The following is a 22,864-nucleotide window of genomic DNA, read 5'->3' as shown; positions in this document are numbered from 1 at the left end:
ACAGGGTTTGCTATATAATGAAAACATTGTTTTTATAAAAATGTTTGTTTTGAAATTGTTGTTTTAAAGATCAGCTAATCAGATTTATTTTTAGGGACAAAGTCTTCTGCCAGGGGCCACTAGTCTCTTATGCCAAGAACATATGCCATGCAGACTAAAATGCCACCTATTAGCAGAATCTCTGGTTTGCATCCAGTAACTAATCATACCCAGCTCTTTCGTGCCAGTTTAGTGTTGTTGGGGGTAAATTGGAACATGATTAGGTTACAAAGCATGGATATTTTAATTACATTTTTACGTTTTGCAATAAGCTAGCCAGGATGGATGAGAGGTAAAAGAATTCCTTGCATTACTAACATTATAATAGTGCAGCTATTGGACAGAACATTTTGAACATATTGCACTCAGTCTTCTATGAAGGGATTAACTGTTTACTGGAGCAAATTCATATGCTTTTGAGATGGTTGGTTTGGATCAGAGGAAGGTTTTTATTTTTTTAAAATCTTGATATTGCTTAGGACTTTTCATGGCTTTAAAATTAGAGCTCCTAATAGTTTTAAAACTGTTCTCAATAAACTGCATATGGTTTAGTTTCTGTTTAGGTTCTACTCCCTATTACTTTAAGTATTATTATAAGATTATGAATAATATTATTTAGCAGGCAACATAATAGAAGCTTGACATATAGAAATATAAGCACTCTTAAAGTCATGCTCGGTATTTCAACACAAAATAGGGTACGCCATTTGTTCCTGTCTAATAAGTTTCTTTAAAATTGCCAACATGTTGGATCAATTAATGGCTTGCCTGTTTTTGAAGACTGTACTAAACTGTTTTCTCATCTAAATAGTGGTTTATTTAGAAACAGTGGAAGTAAAAAAATCTTCTAACAATTTGAAGGTTAAAGTCCAAAAGGAATGAAACAAAGATTATTTATTACTGTTTGTGCCCTCTGCTTTCAGAAAAATACTAATATTATACCAGTTAACATTGGGACAGCTTCTTTAGTGTTACCTGGCACCTTTGCAGCTTATTCAGAAACTCCTTTTCAAGCACTGCATTGATTTCCATTAGAAATGCTATTTTCTTAATCAGGAATACCCAGCCATGTGATTCATTTCAGCGTTTGGGATGGCAGAAACTTTTAAAAAACATTTCTTATAAAGTATGATCAGTTGGACCATTGAGGCCTTGAAGCTAATTTATTTTTCAAATTAAATTCAAAACTCGTTTTTTCACATTTTCTCAAAAAGCAATGAACATTTTAGTTTTGTGATGCTGAAAAACAGTTCACACTCTTTTATCTTAGGAAAACCGTGTCCTCTGCACAATTGAAACACAGAGGTATTTTAGGCCCAGGCCTATTAAAACAGAAGAAAAATAATTTAAACATAGTTGTAGGGATATTTTGCTATTTCCTAGGTCCTGCCTAGTTGATATCTGAGGAATTAGTGGAAACCCAGGGACTGATTTATCCATACCCTGCATCTGCTGTAATCATTAATATACCAAGGCAATGTGAGTGAGTGTAAAAAGATTATAAAATCATAACTGCTACCAATTTGACTTGTTAGCATTTTACACTCACTTTACTCTGGTGTCATTGACACAAGGTGCAAAGCAAGGTTGAATTGGGCTTTCAGGACAGCCACATCTGTTGTGTGTGTTGCAAACACTAAACTCCCATAGTGGGAAAATTTAAAAGGTTCCGCCATGGAAAAATGTGGAAACAGAGATGGTTTTGAAATGCAACCTGGAAGTATTTTAAAAGTCAAAAGAAATGACACAATTTTTTGTTTTTGTACTTTTATTTTACCCTTGTTCTTTGCAGTTTTTATATGTAAGGTCAAGTGAATTCTGACTTTCCTTATAGCTGTTACCATTTCCTGCTGTATAATGTAGTAGTTCCTGTCCCTCACTAACAAGAAAATGCTTCTAAGAAAGAGCTTTGGTTTCTTAACACATTCTCTTCTCCGGAATGTTTTGGTTTCTTTTCCCCCCCATTGTTTTCTATCTCATTTCCTCTGCTATCATCAGTTTTTCTTGCTGCTTCTCTCCTGCCTTACGCCCCTCCCACCCCCCGGTCATTTCTTCCTATCTATTCTCCATTCCACTGTCTCTTATTTCCCCATCTCCCAACCCCACATCACTTCCTCTTCTCCCAACCATTTTACCCTATTATCTCTCAACTTTCCCCCCCAACCCAAAACTCTCTATCTTCTCTCCCTCTAACCTGTTGACATGAAAAGTATGTGCTGCTGCCTGTGCATACTGATGTCCTCTTCCACTGAGTGACTGTGTGTCTACTGTGCCTGCCTTCTCTTCTGTAATTCAAGGTGATAGTTCTCTCTGATATCTTTTTGCAGTTTCTAACCGATTTGAACTCATAGTTGTTAAGGTCATTCTGGTATGTAAGAGAGGTGCTTTGAAAGAAAACAGCTCCATGATAGGCTCTGGTTTCATATTCAACACCTAATTCCATAAACCCTGAGACTTGTATCTGAAAGTTTTTTAGTGCTCCAGACAAAAGTTTAGATTTGCCTTGAATTCAAACTCTATATCGAAATCCTCACTGTCACAGGCCTGATCCACTGACTTCAATGTGACTTCATTGAGCTTTGGAAGTCTTCCCACTGACGTCAGTAGGCTTTGGATCAGGCACCAAGTGAACACCACAGGCATGGCAACTTTAATTCCAGTGAAATGTGCAGAAAGACATGCTGCTGATTTTTTATTTCCTGATATGTGGCTGATACTTAGAAATGAGGGACAAAACTTAAAACGCTGTTTAGCGAAAGATAGGTACATATTTTAGCAAAAGGTGTCAAGTTAATGCTTGTTCTTATATTTCTTATATTTTTCAAGTAAATGTAGTTAATGAAAAGTGCCAGATTGATAGGCCTGGAGAGTGAAGTCCTCTGTGTATTCACAAAATTGGTAATACTCGTGCAAACCTACTTGATCTCTTTTTAATTTACCCTTAACATTTGGTATTTGTTTTTAAAAAAGAGGGGTTCAAAATTCCAGACCCAAACTTCATAGAGCTTATAAAGGGCCAAACCAAAACCCTAAATTCAAACCATCTTGAACTTGCGTGTTCAAAATTTGCATCCAAATCTGAATTTTCCCAGACCTAAAGAGTGTTTAGGTTTGGCCCTTAACGATTAGGTTGAGCTACAAATTCTGATTGGAATGTAGCTTTGGGGTTTTGTTTTGTGCCCATCTCTAGAATCTGAAAGACACAGGTGGTGATGAGCTTTTAGTACCTTTTGATGTGTAAATCTCAAGATTTTTAACCTGTATTAAAATGTAATTTGAATTTCGTTCATATGTTCTTGGGTCATTGGCTACATGTCCATAAACCAAACCTCAGAGAAACAAGGTAGCTTTTTCATGTTTACTTGCGGAAATACAAACTTTCTTGAAAAAATGTCAGTACTGGTGCTAGTGAGACTCTCAGTATTTGCGTTGTAAATCATGATTTTAATTCTTTTAATTTATATTGGTCTGAAGGTCAGTATAGAAGATATTAGCTGGAATGTGCTTACTTTTCATTTAAATAGGTTTTTTTAATCATGGGAGAGCAATTTTTAGAATTTCTGCTAGGTTCAGAAGCGTTTATCACTTCTAAATAATGAACTTGTATGAAAAAATGTGTTAATTAAAAGAGATTTTTCCAGGATGATAATCCATAATGTCAACTAGGCCTTTGAGTGTCTGCCCCGCCCCCCATTTAAAACGAAATAGAGGTTGTTTAGGTTTGAAAAGTAGCTAGCTGCTGTGCATAATTTTAATAAAATATTATAATATATGGCAGTCTATATAGATAATTCATATTCTATACCTAGTATGAATAAAATAAATCCAACTGAAATCAGCATAATTCACAGTATTGAACAAATGTCACAATGGGTTCTCTGGTGCCATCAACATTGTGATATTACATTTGAATGCCTCACAAATTTTGATCCAATCACCACCTTTATTTAGAATGTTGTAATTGTTCTGAACAGCACATATACAGTACATGAGTCAAGTAGTCTGAATTCCACTGTATTCTGCATTTACGGTACATGTCATCACTAATTTGTAGTGGCATGTTGTAAGTGGAAAGCGACATCCAACTCTCAATAAGAAGGAAGTGCTTTTTGGATTTTTGAAATGGCAGTCATGTGTTAGTAATGATTGTCGAAAATATTCTGTCTTGTAATAAAAGCAGAGTATTATGATTATTTTCATTAAGAACCTGGGTGAAATCCTTGTTCCATTGAAGTCAATAGCAAAACTGGTAGTGACTTCAATGGAGGCAAGATGTAATCTCTGGTCTTCTGTTCTGGAGTCATTTTTTCTAGATCACTCTTTGGAAGCAAAAGTGCTTCTGTCCCACACTCTATCAAGGTCTCTACCCAGCTATTTCTTTTAACATGTTTTTAGAACATACAGGTTGAGTTATTTTGGACTAGTAATACACTTTCTCCTGCTTCCACCTATAATGTATTGTATTAAAACTAAATTTTAGGGCTTGCACCGATATGCAAATTAGAATTCACATACATGCTCTGTAGAACAAAAGTAGTATTTGGATTAGAGTATATACAAAAATACCTTTTGTACTATCATTAGCATACTAACAGGGAAAACCATGGCTCGGTATACCATATGTCAAAGAATTTTTGTGAATATTTTTCTGAATACTGTAGTTAAAAGCCTGGAATAAGTATTTGAAATTCTCAGTCTTCTTACTATAAACAGAATTTTCTTGTCTTTAGATGCAGTGAATGCTGAAGAGAAGGTTATTTGTATTTATTATTTAAAAAAACAGAATCAAACACGCAAACCATGTTTAACTCCTATGAAGGCTGTGCTTAAACCATCAAAGTAAAATATATTCAGCACATATAATAATGTATACTGTGTGTAGGATCAAATTTTCAGCCAGCTTTAGCCACAGTCTCTGATGCCTGTTCAAAAAAAAAAAAAAAAAAATCATGTGCATCTTTGGTGCAAATATCCATTCCTGCATGCCAATTAAGTGATATCCCAACTACCTGATTTGTATGCACAAATGCCCATTTTCACGTTCAGATAATGGCATGCACATTTTTTGTGAGTGCAGACATTTATGGACCTATTTCAGGGGACACAAACAGAGAGACTGCAGTTGAAAATGTATTCCTTTACTGAGTTTGAGATTTAATTCAATATTGTATTTATTTGTATTTGTTATCTTTACAACTGACCTTAAACATTGCAGTAAGATAGTTATTTATGCTCCATGTGTTTTGGGTCTGGATTTTAGATAGTCTATTGAACTCAGTACAATTATTTGTGAGAATAGTCACATTAAATATATATAAAATGTTGAGGGTTGGATTTTCAAAAGCGCCTGAGTTAGGGGGGATAAGTTCCATTGGCTTTCTGTGGGAATTGTGCTCCTAAGTCACTTAGGGACATTAGAAAATACTTTTAATGAGCACTAAAAGTGGGGTCCATAATGCCTGGCTTGAGCTAAGCGTAGTGCAAATAGGCACTGTACAACCTTTCCTACTCAGTTCTACCAGTGAACCTCACTCCTGACTTACAACTCTGCTAGTATTCCAGTTTTGGGTTTCTCTTTAGCAGAGACTGTCAGTTATGTCTAATTGTGAGGTGTCTTTGTGATGTAGACAGCTAGTGCCAAATTCATCTTTGTGTAACTCAAAGGGTTTAGAACAGGGATGAGTTTTGACAATGAAGACTAGGAAGAGAACACCAAACTAACTTTAATCACTACTCTATGTTCTCGGTGAAAAAAATACTCCTTTAATCTACTGCATCCTCGGCCCCCTATGGATAAAATTCATTGCTCCCAGTTGCTCAAACATTTTTCCCAGTTTTTCCGTAAGAACGGCCATACTGGGTCAGACCAAAGATCCATCTAGCCAAGTATCCGGTCTTCCGTCAGTGGCCAATGCCAGGTGCCCCAGAGGGAATGAACAGAACAGGTAATCATCAAGTGATCCATCCCATCACCCATTCCCAGCTTCTTGCAAACAGAGGCTAGGGACACCATCCCTGCCCATCCTGGCTAATAGCCATTGATGGACCTATCCTCCAGGAATTTCCCAAGAAAATTGATTTTTTTCTGGTTTATTGAAAACTTCTCATTTTAATTTGAATCTTTTATCTTACACTTATGTTGTGAGCACCTGATCCAAAACCCATTGAACTCAATGAGAAGATTCCCACTGAGATCAATGGGCTTTGGATTGGGCCTGGAGAGAGCATCTGGTCAGTTCATTAAAGCAGTAGGTTCACTGAGGTATAGTTTGTAACTTTTATTGACCAAATTTTACTAACTGATTGACTTCTTTCCTCCTTTTCACGCTCCCGTTATCTGAGGCACTGTGCTAGCTGTTGTTCAGAATCGTACTTGCACAGTCGCTAGGTTCTGTGTATTATATATATCAGCCAAGAGAAATCCCTTCCTTTTAAATGAAACTACATTAGCATTTGTTCTAACCTCTTGTCATTAATCTTGTACTCCATTTTGGTATACTGGCCTTGAGAGGATGACTGACAATTACAGCAGTAGTTCATTATTGTTTGTTTGTTCTAGTCCCATTGGTATTTTGGCATTAAAATGATATTTGCTAATTAGAGATGTTATGATATTATGGCAATGCAGTCTGTCACTATTGTGTTAACACAGATGCAGCTCATTAACTCATGCAGATATATGTCTGCAGTGGCCCCCCCACCCCCTCCCATTTGCAGTACATCTCCGTGTGTTACCACTGGAATGCTTTAACGGAAGAAACAAAAATGAAGCTGTGTAAAAGTTGGCTCTTGGGGGGGGGGGGGGGTTTGCTTTCCTTATAATAGAAAAGGGACACCCTTTTCATATGTCACAAAAGGACTGAATGAGTCCATTATTTTGCCCAGTTGGTTTGCCAGACAATGTAGTGCATTGTCATGCAAGAAGCCTGAGTTTCAAATGACCTCTATCTCCTTATACCCTGAGCCAGCCTTGTGAAGATTCATTATGAGGGAAGCCCTGTTTAATGCTTTTCCACATTCCAATACCTTCCACTTACCTGCACAGAAACAGTATTCATTTCAGACAAGGCTTATTTCTGACCTCTCAGCTGTATCCAAGTGCTGGGTACTTGGCTGCTTATTTGGTATAGAAGGAGGGGTACAATAAAATCACTGAATCGTAGGAAAGACCCATTAGTTCATGTAATCTGTCCCTTTGCTAATGCAGGATTGTTCCTTAAAGTATATAGTCTAGTGCTTTTACAGCTTACTTTTCTATAGAAGATGCTATATAAAAAATATCGCAGGACTCTTCAGAGCCAGTTACAGTCTATATATACACCTGGATGATACTGAAACAATAGATATTAAAAGTAAGAGGCAAATAAGGCAGAAGTAATGTGTGTAGGAATAATATTTCATTGTGGTAACATCCACATATGAATGCTCTTGGCAGATACAGGCAGTGGGAAAAATGAAGTAGGGTACAAAGATCCAACAAAATCACTGTGTTGTGCAATTTCAGGGGAGATTGGGGGCTTAATAAGGCAAATTGCGTAAAACAGAAGAAATAAAATGGGTTATGATCACTCTGGAACTGTTGCTGGGTGGGAACCAGATTTTTCATTTAGTGGAAAAATGTACTATTTCAAAACAAATTCTATTGTGAAACAGAACAAAACCAAAAGCTTTCAAAATACTCCATGAAAGAAAATTCTGAAATAAAATTAATTTCAGGTTAAATATTTTTGATAAAATCAGTTAGCTTGATTGAAATGTCATTTTGAAACAGAAAATCAAACTATTCCATTTCAAAACATTGTTTCAACCTTATAAAAAATTCTTTAAAGGTGAAATTTTATTGAAATCAACATGTTTCTGTGAAATGTTTGGCTTTTGACAATCTGCATTTTCTGATTGGGGGGGGGGGATATTCAATTGGAAAATTTTCTGTTGAGTTCTTCCTGGACCCTATATTTAGCTTAAAGTATTATCCTCCGCCTTCGGGATATTATTTTATTAGGTGCTCTCTTCAGTGTGAAACATGAGGCAACCCCATCTTTCCACCTCCATCTGTTTATTGCCATGTTTCTTGCTCCATTATAGTCTGTTTCCATGACAGCGACATCTTTCTCAGTGGTTTCTTATGTCATCTGTTGTCTTCCACCAGCTGGTATCCAATCAAGGGCTTGTCTAGGAATATTGTTTTCTTGCATTTGTACATGTCTCCAACCCACTTCAGCCTTATTTCTCAAATCATTGTATTTGCAGTGTGCTAGTCCATCCTTTGTAAAGCATTGGTGTTGGTTACTTTATCCCACTAGTGGACACCAAATAGATAGAATGCATTAAGAATCCTGTTGTGAGTTTCTAGCATTTGCCTAGTTTCAGAAGCATATAACAATGTTGGTATCACAGTGGCCTTGAATAACTTTGTCTTGGTTCTTATGTGAATCTCCTTATTTTTCCAGGTATTTGTCCATCACAAAAAGGCTCTATTTCTCTTCCCAGCTCTTGCTTTCACCTCCCTTTGGAGTTGGTCATTGGCACTAATTGTGCTTCCAACATATATGCTAACTTAACAATGATGTATTCTTCACTGTTGATCACATATGCTGCATCATTGTTATCTCCTCTTTCAACAATCACAACTTTCGTTTTTGTTTTTGTTTTGTTTTTTGGCTGATGCTTAGTCCATTCTTTGGTTGCCTCACGTTTGATGATAGTAGTGGTGTTTTGGGGGAAATGGTGGTCTTCTATTCAGTATGCTGGGTGGGGATATCTGGGAGCAACCCTCTTGCCCCAGTTACAATAGATTGGAAAAACTTTAAAGGGTCAGTTTTCTGTGAGATGACTATATTATGCAACTATATTTTACAAAAGAGGCTTAGCGATTGCATTGTTTATATTTTGGCTTCTCTTCAGAAAATTCCTTTAGTTAGGCTTTTGAAAACTTTATTGAAGAACTGAAGGGAAATGGTGAAAAGAATTAACCAGTTTAGTGGTTTATTGCTGTTTTGCATTTACATATGAAAAAAAGTCTTTTGATTCTCTACCTCAAAAAATGGTCTCCAAACTCTCAGCCTAAGCGAAATTAAAAAAAATAATAATCACTTTTCAGTTAGAAATAATAGAAGTGAAAAGTCATGAAGGGTTAAACTGTGGTCCCGAGAGTCAGTGTAGGAGGGCATCTGTTGCACTGTTACATGGAAGTAGGCATTATGTCTGCATAAAACATGATGCCTCCATGACTAGAGTGAACTGGGTGAGCAGTGGCTCTTGCTACACCTTTTTAAAAAGTGTGGTTTTCTTGTTGTTTGCTATTTGTATTACCATAGTGGCTGAGAGCCCTATCATGGATCAGGACCCCGTTGTGCTAGACAAACACAGATCAAAAAGATGGTCTCTGCCTAAGCAAGCTTACAATAGAAGTATAAGACAAGAGTCAGACTGGGAAATACACGGAAACAGTGAGACATTGATCAGAATGATAGGCAACGGTATCACCAGTGCATCGGCATCCTAACCCTTGTCAAGTTTTATGCAGGTGTCACAGCAAAGGCAAGTTTTGAGGAGGGTTTTAAAGGAGGAAAACGAGTTCTGGAGATATTTATGGGGAGCTCTTCCTAAGTGTGAACGACAGCATGGGAGAAAGCATGAAGGTGCTTATTTCAAAATTTAACACATGGGTGATGGAAGCAGGCATTAAATGTCAACATCTGGATAACAAATGAGTGTGATAGGTAGGGTAGGGATAGGCTGTGAAGGGCCTTGAAAGTGAAGACAAGCAGCTTATGTTGGATGTGATAAAGAAGGGGGGAGCCAGTAGAGATGTGACATGGTCAAAGTGATTGTTCTCCTAGCCTATCTTTGAAATAGAGGTTTCACTTTCTTTTCTCTTCTATGCAGACCAGTCAGCATTTGCTTGTGTGCTGGAGGAGAGACTGAACTATGCCACACAACACACAGTCATAACCATTCTGGAGCGGTTGGCGCTGATGGCAGTACTAGCCACCTCCCTTCATGCTTGCATTCCATGGTGCCTTCAGCTCTGTTATGGCTTTCTCTGATGTTGATGTGCTAACGGAGGCAAAAGGGTTCCTTGCATCCCCCACATTGCCCTACTCCTTTAGCACATCTTTATAGGCCCAGCCATAATTTGGTTTTGAACATTTGACTCATTTGTGGTGTGGCATTATTTCCCATCATTCTCCTTACACCTTGAACTTCCCCCCTATCTTTGTGTTCTTGTTGATTTTCCTATTTTCATTCAAGTGTCTCCTAAAACATATTTCTTTTGCAGGACATTGCACCAAAATCCCACCAAGTACTATAGGTATTTTAAAAGAAGCACATGCCATTTGATGCTTAGACTTTCAACCTTGTGCATTATATATCTTTAAACTGTGTTTGTTTTATTTATTGCTTGATTTTTTACAATCCTGGTCAAAACACTTTGTATTGCTTGTTCTAGTATTTACCATCCTGTTGAATGTGTCTGTGATTACACCTGGGACCCAATCCTTCTTCCTAGTTGGTGCAAGATTGGGCTCAAAAGCCTACAGTAGGTACTCTTTCTAATTTCATCCTTATGTACTTGGCTCAATTGAGATTAGGAATAAAATACTTATTCAATAAACTGATTTTAAAAAAAATCAATGTGTGAAACACTAGAGACATGTTCTCCCTTTAAGATTTTGCATCTAGTTGTTGTGCCAATCAATACTTGAGTAATTAATTAAAATTCTCCATGATCAAAGTTCCAGCTTGGGTGGCTAACCTTAGTCTCTGCCGGAGCTGCAGCATCCACACAGCTATTTTTAGCACTCTAGCCCGAGCCACAGTAGCACAAGTCTGTCTACCCAGACTGGGAGACATACCCTTACAGGCTTCACTTACCTGTTTTTTTTTTTTTTTTAAAAACCAAACAACCTCCAAAAACATTTCCTGATTTCTCTGACTGTGCAGGTGGTCTATAGGAACATCCAGGAAGGATCTCAATGCTTTTATTGCCATTGTCTATCCCAACTGTCTGCTACCCAGACAAAATATTTATTTATCTTTTTCTCTTGCAGTGTCTTGCAGTACTACATGTTAGCAATACATTATCCTTCTGTGTGGGTTGTGTGGTTTTTTTTTTTTTAATAATCCCTTCAGTAGACTGTGAACAATGGCACTTTAAATCTCTGATCATTTTTCTATTGCAACTGTGTCTTTTTTACAACAATACCTTTAAACCATGAAGATCGGATACAGCTGTCTCATTATGTACATTCCTTGGGTTTATATAGAATGTTTAGCTTTCCCCTCTCATGCCTTTTTAAACAGTTTGATGCATTCTCACTGTCTCACAGTTTTACTCCTTTATATCTGACTTCATGAGCTAGGCAGTCTCCTTTCCCACTAATCCTCTCCTTCCCACATCTATAAGTAATCTCTCATCTCCCTTTAAGTGAATCTTGACATGTCCATATGTTCTGTGTTTGTCTTTATTGTTTATCTACCTTATTTTCTCTCTCTCCTTTTTGGTCTTTTTCTCAGACTCATTTTTTTCTTCCTCCTTCTGTAGTCACTCTATGTGCTCTGCAGTTTTTCTTTTTCTCCCTTTTTTACTTCTGTAATTTCTTCATTGCTCTCATCTGTCCTACATCTTTCTTATTCTCTCCCTTGTTTCCTCATTCATTTAACTGTGAGCTCTGTACTTCCATTTCCTCTCTTCTTGTTCTCTCTCTCTCTCTGTTTCCCCCCCATCCCATCCCTCCATCCAGGTTAACATCAACACCAAAGGTTAATGCTTTATACGTGGAGCTGTCTGTAAGATTGTGTGAGCCTAATCTTAGTCAGTTTCCCTTTGCAGCTGAATCACCTTCTATCAAATGCAAATAGCACCATTTCCAAGTTGTTCAAAGGTCTGGCTAAGATAATTAATAGATGAGGCGCAACTGCATAAAGCTGAATCTTGTAGAGATGAGACGGTAGGGAGAGGGAAGCTGTTAAAATATCTTGTAATCTCCAACATATTGATCAAAGAGTATGGAATGAGTAGGCATGCTCCCACCATTGTGGTAAGGGATGTTTCTACACTATGTAACTAGAAGGGAAAACAATAATCTATCTTGTCATGTGGCAATCAAGGACCTCAAAAGTTTATAGACCCTTGTCCAGCAATTATACTTATTTGCTCCTCCCACCATCATGATCTAGGAGCCTTGCTTCTTAGACTAAAACTAATGTGTGTGCCATCAGTAAATCTCTTAATATCCAGTGATTCTCTTCTTTTATTACAAGAACACCAATCTGCTGCTATTCATTACTGTTATTATTATTATTTATTCATACTTTACTGCTATCCAACCATGCTACTCAAAAGTCTTCTTTTGCAACTGTAGTTCTTACAACCAGAAATGACTGAGATGCAGTACATAACATGGCTAATAGCCAGTTTTTAAGAAGAGTTGGATTATTTTCACTGTGTTGAATGGAGGAGGGTGAACTGGTGAAGGACATTGTTCTGTAAGATGGAATAGGTATTACCTGACTTCTAAAACGGGCATGACCTCTCCTTTCTTGTCTTTCTGATAGTCAAAGGGCTTTTATTTCTATTATCCTGTGTAATTATAGTCTGTGTAACTATATATCCTGCTCCTTTAGACTTCATGTTAGTAGAATCATAAAAATAATACCGTGAGTGCTGAATTTTAGCATCTAATGTCATTTAGTGATTCTTTTACACAACTGACATGAAGGTTTGTGAAATTTATTATTTAGGTTTTGACCAATATGTTGCTTAATCACTATAGTGGATTGTGCTGTTAGCCAATTCAAGGTGATTATCCTGTGGTCCTAGTCCAAGTATATTTTCTAACTGTTCAGGTATATTTAAAGATAACGGTGCTAAGTTTTAACTTTTTATTGCAAAGTTGTTGTCTGTGACCCAGTAAGGTAGGGGGTGTGTGTGTGTACGCTAATTAGACCCATACATGAACTAGCCTGCAAAGCAGAAGTTACTAGACGCACATACAGCAATAAACACACTGGGCTGTCCAGTAGTGCTGATTTGTGCAATGAGATACAACATACATGGTATTTCACTATGACAGTCCAGAGTCTTATTGTCATTATGAAACAGGTATCTTAAAAATAAATATTAAAATTGACTCATGTTTTTTGGTGCCGTGTTAGTGAGTTTCTATGGCACTTTATGCATTTTAGATATTTAAAAATTTAATGTGAATATTATATTTAATGTTGATTAGGTAACTTGGGGGTGCTTTTTGCTTAAAGCCCCAATTCAGGAACGTCTTGCTGTTCAGGAAAGCTCTTGCACACATGCTTAACTTCAAGCACATGCTTAGTTCCTATTAAGTAAGCACATACTTTAAGTATGTGCTATTTTCCTGAATTGGAACCTAAGTGGTTAAAGATGGTTTTCATGAAAAAAATTAATCTAAGGCAAGAAGCAAAAGTGTCTATTAGCCCAGAACATTGTTATTACCAATGTAAACATGGGAGCATCCTTATGTTGTTGCTGTAATGTGGTCAACATACTCTCTGTCTGGTGATCTCCTTGACTACTTTAAATCTTAGGGCTAGAAGGGACTGCAGGGGTCATCTAGTCTACCCCCTTGCCAAGATGCATGTTTTGTTGTGTCTAAATCATCCAAGTCAGATGGCTATTCAGTCTCTCTTTGAAAACCTCCAGTGAAGGAGCTTCCATGACTTCCCTAGGCAGTTTGTTCCATTGTCCTACTGTTCTTACAGTTTTCCCTGAGATTTAATCTAAATCTGCTATGCTGTAGTTTGAACCCATTGCCTCTTGTCCTGTCCTCTGTGGCAAGAGAGAACAATTTTTCTCCATATTTTTTATGGCAGCCATTTAAGTATTAAAGACTGCTATCACGTTCTCCCTTAAATCTCCTCTTTTCCAAACTAAATATACTCAGTTCCTTCAGCCTTTGCTCGAATGGCTTGCATTCCATCCCTGTGATCATCTTTGTCGCTCACCTGGAAAGGATTCTCTACATCCTTTCTGTACAGCGGTAACCAAAATTGGACACAGCGAGTAGATTGCTACGATCACATCCTGTGACTTGCATGCTATGCCTCTATTAATGCAACCCAAAATTGTATTTGCACTTTTTTTGCAACAGCATCTCACTGTTGACTCATGTTGAGGTGGTGATTCACCACAACACCCACATCTTTGTCAGCAGTACTGCTGCCAACCCAGTTGTACCCCGTTTTGTATTTGTGGATTTGTTTTTTCTTTCATACCTTACATGTCTTTGCTGAATTTCATTTTGTTGTCTATAGCCAGTTTTTCAGTTGATCAAGATCCCTTTTGAATTTTAGCTCTGTCGTCCTAAGTGTTTGCAACCCTACCCTCCACCCCAGCTTTGTCTCATCTGCAAATTTGATCAGTATGCGCTCTATTCCTACATCCAGGTCATTAATAAAGATGTTAAATAACACTTGACCCAGAACAGATTCCCATGGAACCCCACTTGAGCCCTCCTTCAAATCTGATATCATTCCTTAATAGTTACTCTTTGACCAATTGTATATCCATTTAATGGTAGTTCTACCGAGCCTGCATTTCTCCAGCTTGCTTGTGAGAATGCCGTGTGGGACCATGTCACTGATCTGATCTGGCTGATGCTTTCAGAACTCCCTCCCTTTCCGCATTCCAATGATAAATATGGCTGCCTCAACTTCTTCCTAGCCCCACACTGCAGTCTTTTCAATGCCTGTCACTGCTCCTCCTTACCCTTGAGGAATGCTTAATTTAACAGACCTCTGCGCGCACGCGCTCTCTCTCACACACTTTATTTTTAAAATTAAGTTGTATTTAATATCTGGGGCCAGAGGTGCACAAAGTGTCAATGGTAGATGAGGAAAGAAGGGGTAAACCAGGTGTTGTGTGCAAATGGATTTGAGGGCAGTGCCCAACCAAATCAGAGTAATTCACAGTAGCCAGTCAGAATGGAGAAGTTTACATAATTAAAAAATAACTATACAGTGATCATCTACTCTTACTAATAAGGGAATTGCATAATTGAGAAATATACATGTATTTAAGGCTTATCAACTGTACAGTATCCCTACTCCTTGAATGGTTGAGCCAATTCCATTTTCAGTATAATCTTAAATTTTTGCTGATTTTTGCTGAACTGATTACAACCCTCACCCTTCCCTTGTGGCCCCATCAACATGTCAGTTTCACTTTGTATTGAGAAATTCAAGTGGAGGCTGCTTAATGTGCCTGATTGTATACATCAATTCTAAACGGCACTAACTCTGATTTGGCAGTGGATGTTGGAGTTGGGAGACTCACAGGCATGTGAACAGAGGATGCTGATTTGTGTATGATGAGGAAGAAAAACCTCAGCCAAGAGTGAGGGAAGGAAAATTGACAAAGTCATATATTAAATATTCATATTCCCTGTTTAATTACCATATTTATTTACAGAAATTAATCTGGAGCTAAGTTACAGGGCACAAGGTTATATTTGCTATTCTGGAATTTTAAATTTGCCCACATAAGAATTTTATAATCACAGGAAGACATGCCAATCCAGCCAATAGTGCTGATTAATGAACACCTTAGATGGCTTATGTCTTGTACCTCCAATGCCCTGAAGACATGTATGCATCAGCAAAAGCCCAATTCTAAGAAATGCTCGTCCCCCTCAATGCAAATTAACTTCAGCACCTTTCTGTGGGTGCTCAGCCCCTAGCAGGCTTGGACCCCAATGTGTCTCCTTTAATAAAACCCAATTAGAACCCACCCTTCAGAGAATTACTGCAGTTTTGATTAATTTGAAGATTAACCTGGTGTTCATGCTGTTACCCTAAAGCAATAGAAAAACTTGTTTTTAATAGATTCCACTATTTATGATTGCATAGTAAGTCTTTATTCAAATAATATTTTGTTGACTGCAAAAAGTAATTGTCACTTCTTTTGTTTTCAGTCAATATTTTAATGTCTCTATCAGAAAAGAAGATAAAATAGGCAGTGCTTAAGTGCCCTGGATAAACAACAAATGGATCATGCCTTGCACTTGTGATAAAGTTTCATGTACAGGCTTGTCTTTTTGGAATGTCCATGATGTCATGAAGTTTTAACTGAGGAGATATTTTGGTGCCCTGTTGTCACAACTGCTTTGAAGAGGAGCACAAGCAAACTGCTACAGAGCTTTACAGGAAGTTCCATGAGTGTGACTATTTGTAGCCATTCACCAGTTGGAAGAAGGGGTTCACAATCTGGCCCAAAGTAATTATATTCATTATGTGGCCAGTGTAATGACTGTTTATGACTGTCTTGTTATCTGGAGTGGCTCACAATCGTGACTGCCACCCTCAGGGCAGACACCCCAACTGATGGTATGTTCTGTAATTAGATGTCACCAACCTAGTGCTAAATATGAATTCCCAAAGTATTACAATGAAGTCACAGACAGTCACCTTAGGCACTGCAGTCTATCTTACCACATGGCCCATCTTTGCCTGGGTTGCAAATGGCCACTTACACCAAAAATCACAACAATATTCAGGCTACTCCCAGTCCCAAGAGACCGGTCACTCACCGAGGTCAACGTGCATCCTAAATCTCACACCAAAGACAACGCTGGTAGCCAATTCTATAGTAAACTAACTAAAGGTTTATTGCCTAAGAAAAAGAAATAAGAGTTACTGAGAAGTAAAAGCAGGTAAAATATATGTACGGGTGAATATCAGTCTATTTCAAAAGGTAGCAGTGATATAGTAATCTGCCAGTTTACCAACATTATTTTTGGATACCCGGAGTAACTCTGGGGGTCTCAGTCTTCTTGTTCAGTTATTCTGCCCTGTTAGAATCCAACAGTCCAGAGATGAAGAATTTTTAACTTGTGTCCATACTTATAGCTTCTTTTCACAGAAAAACAAGTTGACACTTTGGCTACCTACGTGGGTTCTTTCTTTGATGATGGAGAGAGAGGAATGATCTCTGATCATCATACAAAATGACCAGTTGCTTTTCAATGTGCAGGAATTAGCACCTTCCTGCTATAGTCCTTCATTTGCATTACACAAGGCTTCTTTCTGTTTGATGGGTTACTTAGTTGCAGGAATATATACAATGCAAATGTTTGCTGTTGCATTATAACAAGGGCATAGTTGAGTGAGAATAATACATGCAGCATCCTACAAGCATGTTATAAAACACTGAACACATTCTTATGAATTTAACATGTAATATTTATTTTGATAATGCCAACACACAGGTAAGCAAGACTGGCTTCCAGCTATGTATTTGTAAGTGTTCAGTGAGGCCTGAGGCCTTGGCATGACCTGGCACTTAGTTTGCCAGCATCACAATTACGTCACTGTTAATTTTCTTCCCATGTGAGTACTTGAGTTTGGTAGGCAACATAAGTAAGTACATTGCTGCCACTGGTTTGTGAAACAGTGTTCTGGTTTTTGGAATTTCTTGTATAGCTAACATCTTGTTTGCAAGAGATCCGTGGCTATTGCATCAAATGGATTGGATTCAAGCATTACTGCAGGGAGAATCTGAAAAAGCCACATTTGAGAGATGTACAAGTCTGCCTGGTGACCATTATGAACAGTGAGCCGACAGCCACACAACAGCTGGAAGAAACACTGCTGTCAGCCAAAAGTCATAGTTCAGAAAAAAGTTTCCAAATCTCAAGCAGACGCTAGCTGAGTACACTACAGAGAAAGATGTATGCTATATTTGGAGTGAGCGAGCAGTGTAACTTTGACACCATTCCTCACTGACTGATCTACTAAGAAGAAATTGCAAGGACATCCTTCTCAGAAGTATTTCTCCTTTGATGTAACTGTCAGAGGAATGGCTACAAATTAATAGTAGTGGAACACAATGAAAATTTGGAATCTAAATTCTGTATTGTCTGAATTAATATGAACCATTGTTTCAATGCCTTCAACTTGAAAAGAGAGTCATAGAACAGAGGAAAAGGGGTATAACTATAATAATTAGACTGGAGGTGATTAATTACCTGCTTCCAATCTGACCAAATTAAAATGGCATTTAGTACAGTCTAAACATATTTCAAACAAGTGGTTACAGTTGCTGGTAGACTTTGAAACATATGTTGTTTGTTTGCTTTTCTCAATTTTCCTGTAAGCACTGTTCAAGTGGAAGGAAAGCAGTACTGTAGCTGTGCTACACAGCAATTTAAATGTCTTTGTTTTAACATGGATATGCTGACCACTCTGGTGGGTGATGTTGAACTGTTTGAGAAGTTGTGGACTTCTCAAAACCCATACCCTGTTGTTGTCATTTGGCTCCCTGTAGCAGACTTGGTGTCATCATTTGTTGGTGCCCCATGACAAACACTGAATAGCCTGATCAATTAAAAGTTCATGTATTTTCATTTCCCACTACAACTGATGCTTTGGATTGTTTGAATCTGTTTGTTTGGCATTGTTTCATGCTCTATACAATGGGACAAATTCTGCCTTTGGATGGAGGTGGGCAGAATTTTACCTAGTTTGTCGGAAAGCCAAAAGTCTACTATAAATGACTGTGCAGAATGAATTTGGTTGCAGGAGTAGAGTTTGAAATTTTGTTTTAGCTGTTCACTAAGTAAGGCCTGGTCTACACTAGGCATTTATGTCGAAGTTAGCGCCGTTACATCGAATTAACCCTGCACCCGTCCACACCACAAAGCTATTTAGTTCGACATAGAGGTCTCTTAAATTCGACTTCTGTACTCCTCCCCAACGAGGGGAGTAGCGCTAAATTCGACATGGCCATGTCGAATTAGGCTAGGTGTGGATGGAAATCGACGGTAATAGCTCCGGGAGCTATCCCACAGTGCACCACTCTGTTGACGCTCTGGACAGCAGTCCGAGCTCGGATGCTCTGACCAGCCACACAGGAAAAGCCCCGGGAAAATTTGAATTCCTTTTTCCTGTCTGGGCAGTCTGAATCTCGTTTCCTGTTTGGACATCGTGGCGAGCTCAGCAGCACTGGCAACGATGCAGAGCTCTCCAGCAAAGATGGCCGTGCAATCTCAGAATAGAAAGAGGGCCCCAGCATGGACTGATCGGGAAGTCTTGGATCTGATCGCTGTGTGGGGCGATGAGTCCGTGCTTTCTGAGCTGCGCTCCAAAAGACAGAATGCAAAGATCTACGAGAAGATCTCTAAAGCCATGGCAGAGAGAGGATACAGCCGGGATGCAACACAGTGCCGCGTGAAAATCAAGGAGCTGAGACAAGGCTACCAGAAGACCAAAGAGGCAAACGGACGCTCCGGATCCCAGCCCCAGACATCCCGTTTCTACGAGGCACTGCATTCCATCCTAGGTGCGGCCGCCACCACTACCCCACCACTGACCGTGGACTCTGAGGATGGGATATTGTTCACGGCCGGTTCCTCGGACATGTTAGCGGACGGGGAAGATGAGGAAGGAGATGAGGAGGACGAGGCAGTCGACAGCGCTCACAACGCTGATTTCCCCGACAGCCAGGATCTCTTCATCACCCTTACAGAGATCCCCTACCAACCGTCCCCAGCTGTTAACCCGGACACAGAATCTGGGGAAGGATCAGCCAGTAAGTGTTTTAAACATCTAAACATTTATTTTTAACAGAACAGGAATATTAAGAATAACAACAATGGGTTTCTCATGATCAGTTTGCCCTAGGCGCTTAATGTTTCAGTCCTGGGCAGTGCAACTATTGAAAAAAAATCTAGCAATGTCCGGTTTAGCATGATTGTTCTGCCCAAGCCACTCTACTGTTTAGTCCCTGCCAGTGCAGCTACAGTAAAATGCGGTCTATATGTCCGGGGATAGAGCAGAAATCCTCCTGGGACATCTTGAGGAAGCTCTCCTGGAGGTAATTGGAAAGCCTTTGCATCAGGTTCCTGGGGAGAGTGGCCTTATTGGGTCCTCCGTGGTATGAAATGTTTCCGCGCCAGGAGACAATCAAGTACTCCGGGATCATTGCTCTGCAGAGCATGGCGGCATACGGCCCTGGTCTTTGCAGGCTTTCCCGAAGCATTCTTTCTTTATCAGTGTCTGAGATCCTCATCAGGGTGATGTCGCTCATGGTGACCTGCTTTGAATTAGGTAGGGGAATGTTAGTATTGGGACTGCTTGCCCGTTCCTTTACAGAACTGTAACCGCCGGTTTGCAGCCACGCGGTGGAGGCGGGAGAGGGGCAGCATACAGGGATCTTTCCCTGGGACAGCCGCGAGGGGGTGGGACAGGGGCCGAGTTCCTGCTTGCCGGATTGCTGGCAGCAGGGACTGGCATTGCTTTCAATGTGAAAGGAGGCCAGTGCTACTATTAAAGTTTTAAGCAGCCACAAGTCTATGGCTTACCATGTCTGCCCTCTACACAAATTCCAGTGTCCTGCCCCGCTTCTCAGATCTGCAGTGCAAGACCCCAGGCACTGAATGCGAAGGCCGAGAATTTGACCTTGTCCTGAGTGCGCATGTGATAGACCATGCACAGCACCTTGTTCACAGAGAAAGACTATGTTCTTTGTTCACAACTACATTTATATTTCTGAGGAATTCACTCCCTTTTTCCCATTCCCACAGCCACAGCTGCGACTGTCTCACAACCTAGCTTGGCATCACACTCCCAGAGGCTAGCGCAGATTAGGCGTAGGAAGAAGAGGACACGGGAGGACATGTTCTCGGAACTTATGGGCTGCTCCCGAGCCTAGGCAGCACAGCAGACCCAGTGGAGGGAGAACTTGTCCCAAATGCACCGATCACACATGGAATGGGAGGAGAGGTGGCGGCAGGAAGACCAGCAGGTGACTCAAACACTGCTTGGACTAATGAGGGAGCAAACGGACACGCTCCGGCGCCTTGTGGATGTTCTGCAAGAACGGAGGCAGGAGGACAGAGCCCCGCTGCAGTCTATCTATAACCGCCCTCCCCCGCACACAAGTCCCATACGCCCCTCACCCAAAGTCCAAAGAAGGAGGGGCGGCAGAGTCCGTGCAAACTCTCACTCCACCCCTGCAGACTGCTCTAGTAGTAGAAGGCTCTCATTCCCCAAAATTTGACAAGTCCTTTCCTTCCCGCCTCACACAAGCCCCCGTCCAAGTTTCACCCCCCAGTTTCATGTGTAGTTGCTAATAAAAAATACGTTTCTGTTAATTACTGTTTCCATCATGTTCTTTTGGAGGAGAGTCTGTCTGAAAGAGGGGAAAGGGGTTGGTAATTGGACAGGACAGTCATCTTTAGCAGGGTACATAGGCGGGGGCAGGTCCAGCAGCAGGGCACATACACAGTGCAGTCACTAGTTACCCTGGTCAGTCTGGGAGGTGGTTTTCATGTTCTGTGGTGGGGGGTGGGTTGCTCTGTGACTTTGTGGCGGGGGAGGGCAGTTACAGATCTTATGCAGTGGTCCTTATCCTGGATCACAGAGCCACGCAGCAGGGGATCTGTAACCGTCCTCCCCCTGCCACAAAGTGACATAGCCCCCACATACACACAGTCCCGATCAGGAGGGGTGGCAGGCTCTGTTGAAACAACCAGTCCACCACTGCGGAGCCTGTCATTCCTGGAGTTTAGAAGCGTCATTTGCGTCACTACACTACACCCGCTCCCCACCACAGTCTGCATCCCAGGTTTAAAACATTCCCGCGAAAACAGTAATAAAGAAAACGGTGTTCATTAACAAAGTAGAAGTGATTTTATTTTTAAATGTGTGTTGGAAGGGGGTGAAGGAGGTGTGTAACTGGAGAGGATAGTCAACATTAACTGGGTAAAGAAACGGGGGCAGGTTAAGCTTCTCTGTACACAAACTTAAGTCACAGGTTACCCTGGTCACTCAGGAACCTAGCTTTCAAAGCCTCCCGGATGCACAGCGCGTCCCGCTGGGCTCTTCTAATCACCCGGCTGTCTGGCTGGGCGTAATCAGAAGCCAGGCTATTTGCCTCAACCTCCCACCCTGCCATAAAGGTCTCCCGCTTGCTCTCACAGAGATTGTGGAGCACACAGCAAGCCGCTATAACAATAGGGATATTGGTTTCACTGAGATCACAGCGAGTCAGTAAGCTTCTCCATCTCCCCTTGAGACGGCCAAAAGCACACTCCACCACCATTCTGCACTTGCTCAGCCGGTAGTTGAAGAGTTCTTTTTCAGTGTCCAGGGCGCCAGTATAGGCCTTCATGAGCCAGGGCATTAGCGGGTAGGCTGGGTCCCCGAGGATGACTATAGGCATCTCCACATCCCCAGCAGTTATTTTGTGGTCCGGGAAGTAAGTACCTTCCTGCAGCCATCTAAACAGACCAGAGTTCCTGAAAACACGAGCGTCATGAACCTTGCCCGGCCATCCGACGTAGATGTTGGTAAAATGTCCCCTGTGGTCCACCAGTGCTTGCAGCACCATGGAAAAGTAGCCCTTTTGATTAATGTACTGGCTGGCCTGGTGGTCTGGTCCCAGGATAGGGATGTGAGTTCCATCTATGGCCCCACCGCAGTTTGGGAATCCCATCGCTGCGAAGCCATCTATGATCGCCTCCACGTTTCCCAGGGTCACTACCTTTGACAGCAGTACATCAACGATTGCCTTGGCTACTTGCATCACAACAACCCCCAAGGTAGATTTGCCCACGCCAAAGTGGTTCGCGACTGACCGGTAGCTGTCTGGCGTTGCAAGCTTCCAGAGGGCTATGGCCACTCGCTTCTGGACAGTCAGGGCTGCTCACATCCAGGTGTCATTGCGCTTCAGGGCAGGGGACAGCAACTCACAAAGTTCAAGGAAAGTCCCCTTACGCATGCGAAAGTTTCGCAGCCACTGGGATTCATCCCAGACCTGCAGCACTATGCGGTCCCACCAGTCCTTGCT

The 22,864-nt window shown here is 40.5% G+C and overlaps 1 protein-coding gene across 1 annotated transcript in view; it reads left to right on the top strand.

Moving 5' to 3' along the window:
- Positions 1-22,864, top strand: part of RNF150 (ring finger protein 150) — a 214,931-nt gene that overhangs the window by 1,885 nt on the left and 190,182 nt on the right. The window lies entirely within an intron of this gene.

This window comes from Trachemys scripta, chromosome 5, assembly GCF_013100865.1.
Source record: "Trachemys scripta elegans isolate TJP31775 chromosome 5, CAS_Tse_1.0, whole genome shotgun sequence".
NCBI classification, from domain to species: domain Eukaryota; kingdom Metazoa; phylum Chordata; order Testudines; family Emydidae; genus Trachemys; species Trachemys scripta.
The sequence above is the reverse complement of the archived record's forward strand: the minus strand, read 5'-3'. Positions and strand labels throughout refer to the sequence as shown.